Genomic DNA, 12320 nt, shown 5'->3' on the forward strand with positions numbered 1-12320 from the left:
AGGTATGAGTTGAGATTTAAGAACTTTAGGTGTTAGCTGAACCTATTTTAATCATTTCACAATATATGTAAATGAAACCATCATGCTGTATGCCTTAAACTTACACAGTGATATATATCAATTATTTTTCAACAAAACTGAGGGGAAAAAAGAATTATTAGGAGTTATCTAGGCAAAAAATTATATTTTAGTTAGAGCTAGCCTATGCAAAAGCTTCTGAGGCATGAAAGAAAAAAGTGTGTTTGGGGAATTGTTTGTCACCATTATAGTACTTAAATTTTTTTCCAGGGTGATATGAAAAATCAGTACAGCCATACAAATGCATACTGGCCAAATGCTAGTCCTGAATACACTGTAATTATCTGTTTATTTGTCATCTTCAGTGACCAGAGAGGGTCTAAGTCTTTCAGCTAATTATTCCCAGCAGTGGGCAGTGATTGACACCTTGAGGGTAGTAAGTAAATATTTAAAAGAAAACTGACTGCTCACAACACATTTGACACCAAATGTTTGAGGTTTCCCCTGCCCCCACCAACCAATTTTCCAGCTCTTTGGACATTAACTGCGTCTCCTATAATTTAATTAAATCCGGACACTAACTACTCGGAGTTAGCACACACTGCACAGGTGAAGGGCTCAGTTCCACAAAACTGCCCAACTTCAGGCACCAGTCACAAGCAGTGGTGAAGTGGAGCAGGACGCCGCGGGGCCCTCCTGGCTGCCAAGTCCTCTCTGTGCCCCCTGTTTCTTGTTTGTAGGAAATAGGCTTCATTCAGCCTCCTTGACCTTCCCCGCGTTCCTATCACAGCTCACAGAACTCAGAGAAACACTTTACTTACTATTACAAAGGATATTATAAAGGATATTATCCTTTATTATAAAAGAATAGCCAGATGAAGAGGTACATAGGGTGAGGTCTAAAAGGACCTCAGTGCAGGAGCTTCTATCCCTGTGGAGTTTGGGGTGCACCAGCATACGGGCACATGGATGTCTTCATCAACCTGGAAGTCCTCTGAGCTCCATTACTTAGGGGTTTTGTGAGGTTCCATTACCTTGGGATGCTTGATTAAATCATGGGCCAATGAGGTCAGGGGTGGGGCTGAAAGTTTCAACCTTCTAATTACCTGATTTGGTTTATCTGACAACCAGTTTGAATCTGAAGCTATCTAGGGGCCCACCTAGAGTCACCTCACTAGCATATAAATGACACTCATTACACACACACACGAAAGATGTTCATCATTCCAGAGATCTGAAGGATCTTAGAAGCTCTTGTTTTTGGAACTGAGGACTAAGACCAAATATTATACAAAAGTTCTCCTATCACCCCTATCACTCAGGAAATTAACAAGGGTTTAAGAAGCTCTAGTGCCAAGAACTGGGGATGAAGACCAAATATATATATTTCTCAATATATACAATATTCTTGAATGAAGAAACAAATGAATGCATTATTGGTTTTACTTGGTTGGAGAGTAAGACTGATCCAAAGTCTTCAATGAATGTGAGGACAATCCAGGAAGTCAATTTATGCCATGTCTGAGAAGGGTAGACATGTCTCTCAAAGATGCAGCAGTTTTATTCAAGGGTGGAGGAGTAACCACAATGTAAGATAACATATTCATAAGAATGAACCTGAATTATTTAAATTATGGTTATTAAGGCATGGGATTATTTTAGAAAAGGCATGTAAATTTCAGAAAAAATTTACATAAAATTATTAAAGTTATTTAAGTTTTAAATTATTAACTCCTAGTTATCTGAAAAAACCTTATCTTCATCATTTCACATAATTGGGATGTTGCTGTTAAAAAAGGAGCATAGTCAGTATAACAGTTGCTAAGAGCACAGACTCCGGAGCCAGAATACCTAGATTTAAATTCTGGCTCTATCATTTTAATTTGGGCAAGTCACCTCATTTTTCTCTGCCTTCATTTTTCTCTACCTTTTCTCATCTGTTTAGTTGAGGATGTTATTATTACCTACCTCATAGATTTTTTTATGAGTGTAAGCAGCTTTGGGTAGGAAAAAGCTCTTTGCAGGAAAGAGCTCACTACAGGAGGCACCCTTTTGTCTTGTCACTAGCCGTAAACCAGGCACCCCCATGCTATACTCATCTCTGGCCCTAGCACACCTTTCAAATCTTTTGATCGCACAGTACTTTGCCTAACCTGTTGGTTCTTTCCGTAGATCAAAGAAGTAGAAATGAAGAATAAGTAATTAACAGATGACCAGATCTCTTCCCTTACCTTCCCCTTCAGTAATCTCGAGAGCAAACTGTGTGAGCAAGATAACACCTAAAGAAAGATCATGAGGAGTTGACAAGCCTGCACACAGTGGGGGATGGCAACGACTCTGACCCCCTATCTCAATGATTAACTGAGGTTACTTCCCTGTTTTCCATTTAAAAGCTTTCATGGCCGAGCAGAATCTTTGGAGGTGTTTTTTGGGGGACGTTGAGTCCACCATCTCCCCAGATTGCTGGCATTCTGATTAAAGGCAACTTTCCTTTTTATCAACACTTGTGAGTATTGATTTTGTAAGAGTCGAGCATTGGGACCCGATTCAGTAACATGAGGATCAAATTTCTTGATATCTATGTAAGTGCTTAGAACTGTAGCGCATTCTGTGGCATTAGTGTTTGCCATTACTATTTTCTAAATAGCATATATATATTTTTTAATATTCTAAATGCACCTTGAAAATGTTATTGCAGTCTTACTTTCTTCCTAAGTCTCTAAGTTAACTTTTTACTTCCTATTAGGAATCTAAATTCTGATACAATGTTTTGCCAGAGACATTTCTGAGTGGTTGCCAACTATACAGCATGGCCACGGTTACAGATGGGAATGATCTACTCAGCAGATGGGTCATAAGCTTGTTTTTTTTTTTTTTAATAACTTTTTTTTTAGAATTTCCAGTTGCCTTTCTTCTTGCAACATCTTTTTTAAAAAAAAATATTTATTAATTTATTTGGCTGTGTCAGGTCTTAGTTGTGGCATGCGGGATTTTTTTTTCATGCGGGATCTTTTCGTTGCGGTGCGTGGGCTCTTCATTGTGGCGCACGGGCTTCTCTAGTTGCGGCGTGCAGGTTTCTCTCTAGTTGTGGCATGCAAGCTTCTCTCTAGTTGTGGCCCATGGGCTCAGTAGTTGCGGCCCAAGGGCTCAGTAGTTGCGGAGTGCGGGCTGAGTTGCCCCGCAGCACGTGGGATCTTAGTTCTCCGACCAGGGATCAAACCTGTGTCCCCTACGCTGGAAGGCGGATTCTTAACCACTGGACCACCGGGGAAGTCCCTCATAAACTTGTTGATAGCAGATTTGTTTTAAGCTGTTAACAAGAAATAGGAATATTTAGGTTTTATCTCAAAACTTTGAAAATCATACAAGGGGTAATAACTGTCAGGATCAGTCCTTTCTCTATTTGGTCTCTGCACACACATTGCCCCTTCTAAGTGAAATACTCTCACTCACAGTGCTATTGATGGGGCAACCACATATGGCCATGATTTATACCCAGCACCCTGGCTCTCTGGCCACAGCCACTGGACCAGAGGTGGTACTGATCCACATGCAGCCCAGTGACCCATGACATGGCTCGCTGTGAGTGAAATGAGCTGGGGCTTCCAGATCCTCCTAGGAATTTGAATGGGGAACATGGAATCAAGCGGTTAGCGGTAGGCACTAAAGCAAAAGGAATGGAATGAGATAGGGAAAAAGCCATGTGGATTCACCCAAGATCATACTTAGGTTCTGAGAGAGCAGTAACAAAGAATGAGCAAGGACCTATGAGGCAAAGATTAAGTACTCCAGTGGGTGTACCATGGAAATGCAGCATAATCAATATTACCCTTTAAAAATCCCTTTAGTCAGTAAATATGCAATATATCAATACATGGTTTTATGAGGTATGCCTGCATACAGGACATTCATATTGTTTTAAGGGATTTGCTTTCCAGATCCTCAACTTCCATATCTGTACTTTCCTAGAACCAGTCTGCTTGAGATCAATGGTGTAATACTGGTTCTCTCTTCCCTTCTCTTCCTGTTCCATAATAGGACTCTTCTCCCAGTTTGCAAAAGAAAGGTACAGTGGGGGAATTCCCTGGCGGTCCAGTTGTTAGGACTCAGTGCCTTCAGTGCTGGGGCCTGGGTTCAATCCCTGGTCGGGGAACAAAGATCCCACAAGCCACGTGGCATGGCCAAAAAAAAAGAAAGGGTACAGTGGTCCCTCAATATCTATGGGGGATTAGTTCCAGGACCCCCTGCAGATACTGAAATCCATGGATGCTCAGGTCTCTTTTACAAAATGGCATAGTATTTGCATATGCTCTGCACATCTTCCCTTATACTTTATTTTTTTCTTCCCTTATACTTTAAATCATCTCTAGATTACTTACAATACTTAATACAATGTAAATATTATGTAGAGTTGTAAATACAATGTAAATGCTCTGTAAGTAGTTGCTGGTGTTGCAAATTCAAGTTTTGCTTTTTGGAACGTTCTGGATTTTTTTTTTTTAAATAATCAATTTCATTTATTTATTTCATTTTGGCTGTGTTGGGTCTTTGTTGCTGTGCGTGGGCTTTCTCTAGTTGTGGCAAGCGGGGGCTACGCTTCATTGCGGTGCACGGGCTTCTCATTGCAGTGGCTTCTCTTGTTGCGGAGCACAGGCTCTAGGTGTGTAGACTTCAGTAGTTGTGGCTTGTGGGCTCTAGAGCGCAGGCTCAGTAGTTGAGGCGCACAGGCCTTGTTGCTCCGCAGCATGTGGGATCTTCCCGGACCATGGCTCGAACCCGTGTCCCCCACATTGGCAGGCGGATTCGACCACTGCGCCACTAAGGAAGTCCTTTCTGGAATTTTTTAAAGACTATTTTTGATCCATGGTTGGTTGAATCCACGGATACAGAACCCCTGGACATGGAAGGCCGACTGTATATGTATATCTCACCTATCCAAATCTTACAACAGTGCATTGACCTGGGGTATAAAAACCTCAGGGTGCCTAACAAAGTGCCATTTCTAAATAATGATGTTGGCATTGGGGTTCAGAAAGTGAATGATTCTAATGACTAGATAAAAATTCCTTTTGTAAGTTAAGTGGTTTCCAACATACTGCTTTCAACAAAGTAGGAGGAGGACCTAATCAAATTATCTATTTAGAGATCATTAAAAATCATTTTTGATGAAAAATCACCAAGTCAATTTGGCATATAACTTGGAAGAAGTTCAAAGAATCAAGTTACAATGCTATAACAAAACTCCTTTCAGATACATCTACTCATTTACATGAATGAGGTTTTTCAGCACTTATGTATATAAAAATGCAAAAATAGTGGGAATTCCGTGGAGGTCCAGCAGTTAGGACTCGGTGTTTTCACTGTGGTGGCCCGGGTCGGGGAACTAAGATGCTGTGTGGTGAGTCCAAAAAAAAAAAGGGATAGTATTGATACGATACTGTATCTCATCTTTTTTTTAATTACTATTTGGCTGCACTTCGGGAGACCTTAGTTCCCTGACCAGGAATTGAACCTGCACCCCCTGCAGTGGAAGCGTGGAGTCAACCACTGGACTGCCAGGAAGTCCCCTGTGTCTCCTCTTAGAAATCAGTAATATTCCTAAACAACTATATGTACTAATTGTTTAAAAAGATATATCTCATTAAAAGATGTATTTCCAATAAAATGTTACTTTTGTGTTTAATAATCATTTATCAATATTTATAATATATGCTATTTTGATCAGTTGTGCATTAATAGTAACTGATAAAACAGTCATATAGAAGAAAGAAGTTAATACTTAGAGCCTTATAATCCTAGGAAATTAAACATTTTTTTCCTTAACATATATTGTTCTGTTTAGAGAGAAGTACAATAATGTGATCACTAGGAGATGTGTGAACATAAAAATATGTCATTCAGAAAAAATTTTGTAAGTGGAATGAGGGACTTCCCTGGCAGTCCAGTGGTTAAGACTCCGCACTTCCACTGCAGGAGGTGTGGGTTCGATCCTTGGTCAGGGAAATAAGATCCCGAATGCCTTGAGGTGGGGCCTGAAGAAAAAAAAAAAAAGACTTGGAGCCTTTCATATAAGTGGAATGAAAATACTGGATAAAGGAGGAAAGAATAATATAAAACTTCTCACTTCAAATGGAGGTTTTTCATGTCTTTTTTAAATGACTAGTTGTATCAGCTATAGTATTAAATTTCATTGAATATATTTTTAAAAGTGGTGTAAATATTATTTTCAAATGTAAATATTTATAATACATAGCAAATTACATCCGTTACAACCACTTAAGCATTTGATGAAAAATTTGACATCAATTTAAAAATGTGTGAGATCAAGAGAACAAGAAGACAACATGAAATTTCTAAAAATCTTATACGTTCTGGTATAATGTTATAAGTCATAATTCTAGTTATTACTTTAAAATGTATATCTCAGAAATAACTAAATTTCCTTGTCAATTGCATTATTATGAACTTTCATCAAATCTTTAACCGTGGTCATTTTTAAGTCTTTTGTCATTTACAGACAGTTCTGGGTGTACTCTGATGCTTTTGCAAATATGTTCCTATAAAAGGGTTTCATCTTCAAGGAATTCATGGAAAAGACTCTGACAAGTACAGGTTTCTGGTAACTGACTGTACTGCTGAACTGAATGAATAAGCATTTTCAGAACTCTAATGAAAAACTGATGAACTCATAAAAGTGCTAACAAAAGATCAAGATGAAAAAAAAAATTAATTACATGGGACTGAGTGAACTGATGAGGATGATTATAATTTTTGTGACTTTTTGTTTGAATTTAAAAAAAAAATCCCACAAGGACTCAGAGGCAAAGAATATACAAATCAATTTTCACTGCAAAGTAAAGGAGCTGTTACAGTGGAGGATTACTGGACTGAATGTCTATATTATGACATAGTATGAGTGTGTTTCGTGTTTGGTAATTGCAATCATTGTTGCTTTTGTTGTGGTCATCCATTTACAATGCTTGGTGTCAGTCTATTTATCTCTTGTAAAAATAAAATACAGTGTGTGTGTGTGAAAAAAAAAATATTTTTGAGGTATCTGAACCAAAAATGGCAGAAGTTTTTAAACTCCTGGTAGTCAGTAAAATGTGATTGTTGCGTGATTTTCTAGATAGTTAAAATAAATAACAAAATAAGAGAAACAAAAGAGAAACAACCAAGGAAGATTTATACTGGCATAATATTGTTAAAAAAAAGTTTAAATCAGACCAGCCATGTTTATCCATCTAATGTGACGACTGTCAGTTTCTGGCTGACTGAAAGTCTGTAACCTGCTGTTGAACCTCTCCACTTGTTCTGTCTGTGGGAATACTCTTCTGTAGGACAAGCCAAGGCAAGTCTAGGGTGATTCCTGTACAAGAGTTTAGGACTGACTGTAATTTAGGAAAGTCCGAACTCCCAGCCAGGCAGTGCAGTGCATGCCCGTTAGGAAGGAGAAGCATGGCATACGATGGATGTTCTCTGTTTCCCCTCCCTAGTAACTCGTTAGCCTGCTTCTCCATACTTTCATGCCCCAGAAGGCAGCCCTTGTAGTGAACTTAAACAACTGGAGCACCGTTGTCCTCTGGAAAATCTATTAAGTCAGAAACTCAAGTATCCTATTAAATTTGATAATTCTTGTAAGGTGACCATATCCCCAACAAGGCTCAAAGATATTCTGCAGCAATACCTTTAACTTGGGACTTAAGCCATGGAGAGTGTGAGGTCCAATTACTGAAAGTACTAATTACCTTCATAAACTAGTTGGGGTTCGGGGCGGGAAACCTAAGGCCCAACCTGGGAAAACATAAGCTAGGCATCAAGTCTCAGTGGGTCCTAATATTTCTTTCCTGATCCATAATTGCTAATTCACTTAAGTAAAACCAATATTTGGTCTCACAGGTGCCAACCCAAGTAAGCTATTGCTTTGCTTGGAGTGGCTGAAAAAGTACAATTACATTACTGTCATGAGCATTTCTCCTTCTTGAAAGAATGCAATTAACATTGGAAAATGACTTGCTGCTGGATAATCTCCGTCTCTTAGGTGTACGAAAAAAATGTCAATAATAAGACATACGTTTCTGAAAGCACAGAACTGTATCACATAGAGACCTGGTCTAGATATAAAAAAATCAGTATTAATCATAACTTTGGCCTGTTTTAACTGAAACATCCTGATACCTCCTACTGCAATAATTTGTGAATGCATTGTGTCTGCTCGTCCACTCGGTCCAAAGAAACGTCCACTCTTTTAGGAAACAAATTCCCTCAAACAACAGCTGCTCCTATTAGTACTCTTACGGTAGAAGGTGTTATATTGCCTTTAGCACATGTCCCTAAAAGTCTGCATTTTATAAGTTGTATCACTTCATATGATAATTGGATCTGAAATAAGATTGAGCAGTAACGCTAGTATTAGTTCCTGGGTTAATAAAGCCATTTTGGAATTGGCATTCACGGAGAGGGAGCCAACATTTTAAAATAAGAATGTTTAAACAAGTTTGCTGGCTCTATTTTTAGACTAATACATTTATGTCTGTATTAAAACTGCATCTCTCATTAAAAAAAAAAAAGAAAACAAGAAGACAAGCCACAAAGTGGGAGAAAATACCAGACACATCTGATAAAGGACTGTTATCCAAAATACACAAAGAATGAAAATCTCAGCAAGAAAATGAACAACCTGATTAAAAAATGAGCAAAAGACCTGAATAGGCACCTCACCAAAGAAGATATACACATGGCAAATAAACATGAAAAGATGTTTAACGTCATGTCTTTAGAGAATTACAAATTAAAACAATGAAATACCACTACACACCTATTACAGTGGGCTAAATCTAGAACACTGACAACACCAAATGCTGATGAGGATGAGAAGCAGGAACTCTCCTTTGTTGCTGATGGGAATGCAAAATGCTACAGCCACTTTGGAAGACAGTTTGGCAATTTCTTACAAAACTAAACATACTTAAGGATTCTGATCACCCATTACAGTGTGTGTGGGGTGGGTATTTCTCCGCACCATCAAGCAATGCTCCAGACACCAACTTCGTGTCCTACAATTCAAGTTAATTGTGACACTATCTACCTGGAGATAATATCAGATCCCACAGGTTAAGGGCTCCATCCTACAAGACTGCCACCACTCCCCTCAGTAAGACACTGGTCAAAAGTCTGAGCTGTCCCCTGTGCTTCTGACCAACCAGATGTATAGATTGTAGGCTCCAATGACCCCCTCCTCTGGTTCTATTAATTTGCTATAGTGGCTCATAGAACTCAGAGAAATATTTTACTTACTAGATTACCAGTTCATTACGGAAGAATAGAACTTGGGAACAGCCAGATGGAAGAGATGCATAGGGCCAGGTATGGATAAAGGGCATGGAGCTTCCATGCCCTCTCATAGCTCGTGAAGTCTCCTTGTGTTTGGGTTTTTATGGAAGCTTCATTATACAGGTATTTTGATTAAATCCTTGGCCACTGGAGATCAGTACACCTTTCAGCCCCTCCTTCCTCTCCCTGAGGTGGGAGGGAGGAACTGAAAGTTCAAACCCTCTAATTACACAGTTGGCCCCCATGGCAACCAGCACCTATCCTTAGGTGCTTTACAAAAACTACCTAATTAACATAAAACCAGCTTCTGTGGAAAGGGTCTTGTTAGGAAAAACAAGACATCCAATTCACCCCTTATGGCTCTAAAGGGTTTTCAGGAACTGAGGACAAGAGACCAAATATTATTGAAACTACACAACTCAGATGGGATTTGAACCCAGCCAAAATTCAGATTGGAACTCGAACCCACTGTTTTTGTTTTTTTGGTTTTTTTGGTCGCGCTGTGTGGCTTGTGGGATCTTACTTCTCCTACCAGGGAGAGTCCTAACTGATCTCTAATAGCCTTGGCCGGCAGCATCTTGAAGCAGGATTTCCGTTCCCTGGCCAGAGTCAGGCTGTGGCAGTGAGAGCGCTGAATTCTAGCCATTAGACCACCAGGGCCAGTGTCCAGTGTTAAGGCCCTGGCCCGTTGGCTTTGTAGAAATGAATTCACACAAAGAGACAGAAAGTAGTGAAACAAATAAAGTGTTTATTAGGAGGAAAAAGGGTACGTGTGAATAGACTCACACGGGTGGGCTCAGAGATAGAGCTGCGCCCTCGTGGTAGTTTGAATCACTTATATGGGGCATTTCTTCCAGGTTTCCTCTGGCCAATCATCTTGCTTTGCCTGGCTCTGAGTCTGTATTTGGTATATCTCAGGGTTCTCCCACGTGTGCGGACACATCTCTTAGCCAAGATGGATTCTAGCGAAGAGGTCTATGGCTAGGTTGACAACACCTACTATGGGGTGGTGCCCCCTCACTTTTTGACCTTCAAGGAGCCTTTCTGTGCATGTGTAGTTGGGAAGGTCTCCTTGACCTTGAGAATGAGAAATATGTGATCTCTTTATCTCTTACCTGGGCAGGGCTCAGCTTCTCTCTCCTGCTATTGTCTTCACATTGGAGTGTCTGTCCACAGGGGACAAACTCCAGCCGCTCAGTCTGGGGCCCATCTATCTCCTGGCTCATAACCACTGACCACCAGGGAATTCCCTTGAACCACTGTCTTTTAATTAAAATCACTCACGGGGTGTCAGGACTTACTGAAGTTCAGGTTCTTTATGTCTCAGTGCAGAAGGAATTCAGTGAGAGGCAAAGTGATAGGTAAGAAGTGAATTTATTAATGTAGCATGCTTGTGATGGATACAAGTGAGCAGGCAAGAGGCTCTGCCCCAGAGCTAAGTGGGAAAGCAGGTTTATTTAGGGAGATACACACTCCAATAGTCAGAGTTTGGGCCATCTTGGAAGGCGAGAGGTCCTGGGAGATACACATTCCAAGGACAAGGTTGTTAGGGGAACCACTGACCAAAACCACCCGCCCTGGCCAGCCACGACAGTAACCACTTGCATGAGTTATCCTACAACAGGAGGTCCTGGTAAGGAATGCAGAACTAACAACCTACCACCGATTGGAAGAATTTGGGAAAGGTCAAAAGGAGAGAGGAGACGCCAGTCCATATTTCCTACCAACCTCCCAGAATCCTTCTCACTGGAATCCATCTTGGCCAAGCAATGCGCATGCCACCAGGAAGGACCCTGAGTCAGAATGACTGGCCAGAGATAACCCGGAAACTAACCCCATTACCATAAAACCTGAGACTGTGAGCCACGTGGCAGAACAGTTCTCCTGGATTCCCTTACCCTCCTGCTCTCCGCCCGGGCGCCCCTTCCCAGTAAAGTCTCTTGCTTTTTCATCATGTGTGTCTCCTTGGATAATTAATTTCTTTTTTTTTCTTTGAATTTTTGAATTTTATTTTATTTATTTTTTATACAGCAGGTTCTTATTAGTTATCTATTTTATACATATTAGTGTATATATGTCAATCCCAATCTCCCAATTCATCACACCACCACCCCCGCCGCTTTCCCCCCTTGGTGTCCATACATTTGTTCTCTAATCTGTGTCTCTATTTCTGCCCTGCAAATTGGTTCATCTGCACCATTTTTTCTAGGTTCCACATACGTGCGTTAATATACGATATTTGTTTTTCTCTTCCTGACTTACTTCACTCTGTATGACAGTCTTTAGATCCATCCACGTCTCTACAAATGACCCAATTTCTTTCCTTTTTATGGCTGAGTAATATTCCATTGTATATACGTACCACATCTTCTTTATCCATTTGTCTGTCGATGGGCATTTAGGTTGCTTCCATGACCTGGTTATTGTAAATAGTGCTGCAATGAACAGTAGGGTGCATGTGTCTTTTTGAATTATGGTTTTCTCTGGGTATATGCCCACTAGTGGGATTGCTGGGTTACATGGTAATTCTATTTTTAGTTTATTAATGAACCTCCATACTGTTCTCCATAGTGGCTGTATCAATTTACAGCACCAAGAGTGCAAGAGGGTTCCCTTTTCTCCACACCCTCTCCAGCATTTGTTGTTTGTAGATTTTCTGATGATGCCCACTCTACTGGTGTGAGGTGATACCTCATGGTAGTTTTGATTTGCGTTGCTCTAATAATTACTGATGTTGAGCAGCTTTTCATGGGCTTCTTGGCCATCTGTATGTCTTCTTTGGAGAAATGTCTATTTAGGTCTTCTGCCCATTTTTGGATTGGGTTGTTTGTTTTTTTAATATTGAGCTGTGTGAGCTGTTTATATATTTTGGAGATTAATACTTTGTCCGTTGATTCGTTTGCAAATATTTTCTCGCAATCTAAGGGTTGTCTTTTCGTCTTGTTTATAGTTTCCTTTGCTGTGCAAAA

The sequence above is a fragment of the Eubalaena glacialis genome, chromosome 3, assembly GCF_028564815.1.
Source record: "Eubalaena glacialis isolate mEubGla1 chromosome 3, mEubGla1.1.hap2.+ XY, whole genome shotgun sequence".
In the NCBI taxonomy this organism is placed as follows: Eukaryota; Metazoa; Chordata; class Mammalia; order Artiodactyla; family Balaenidae; genus Eubalaena; species Eubalaena glacialis.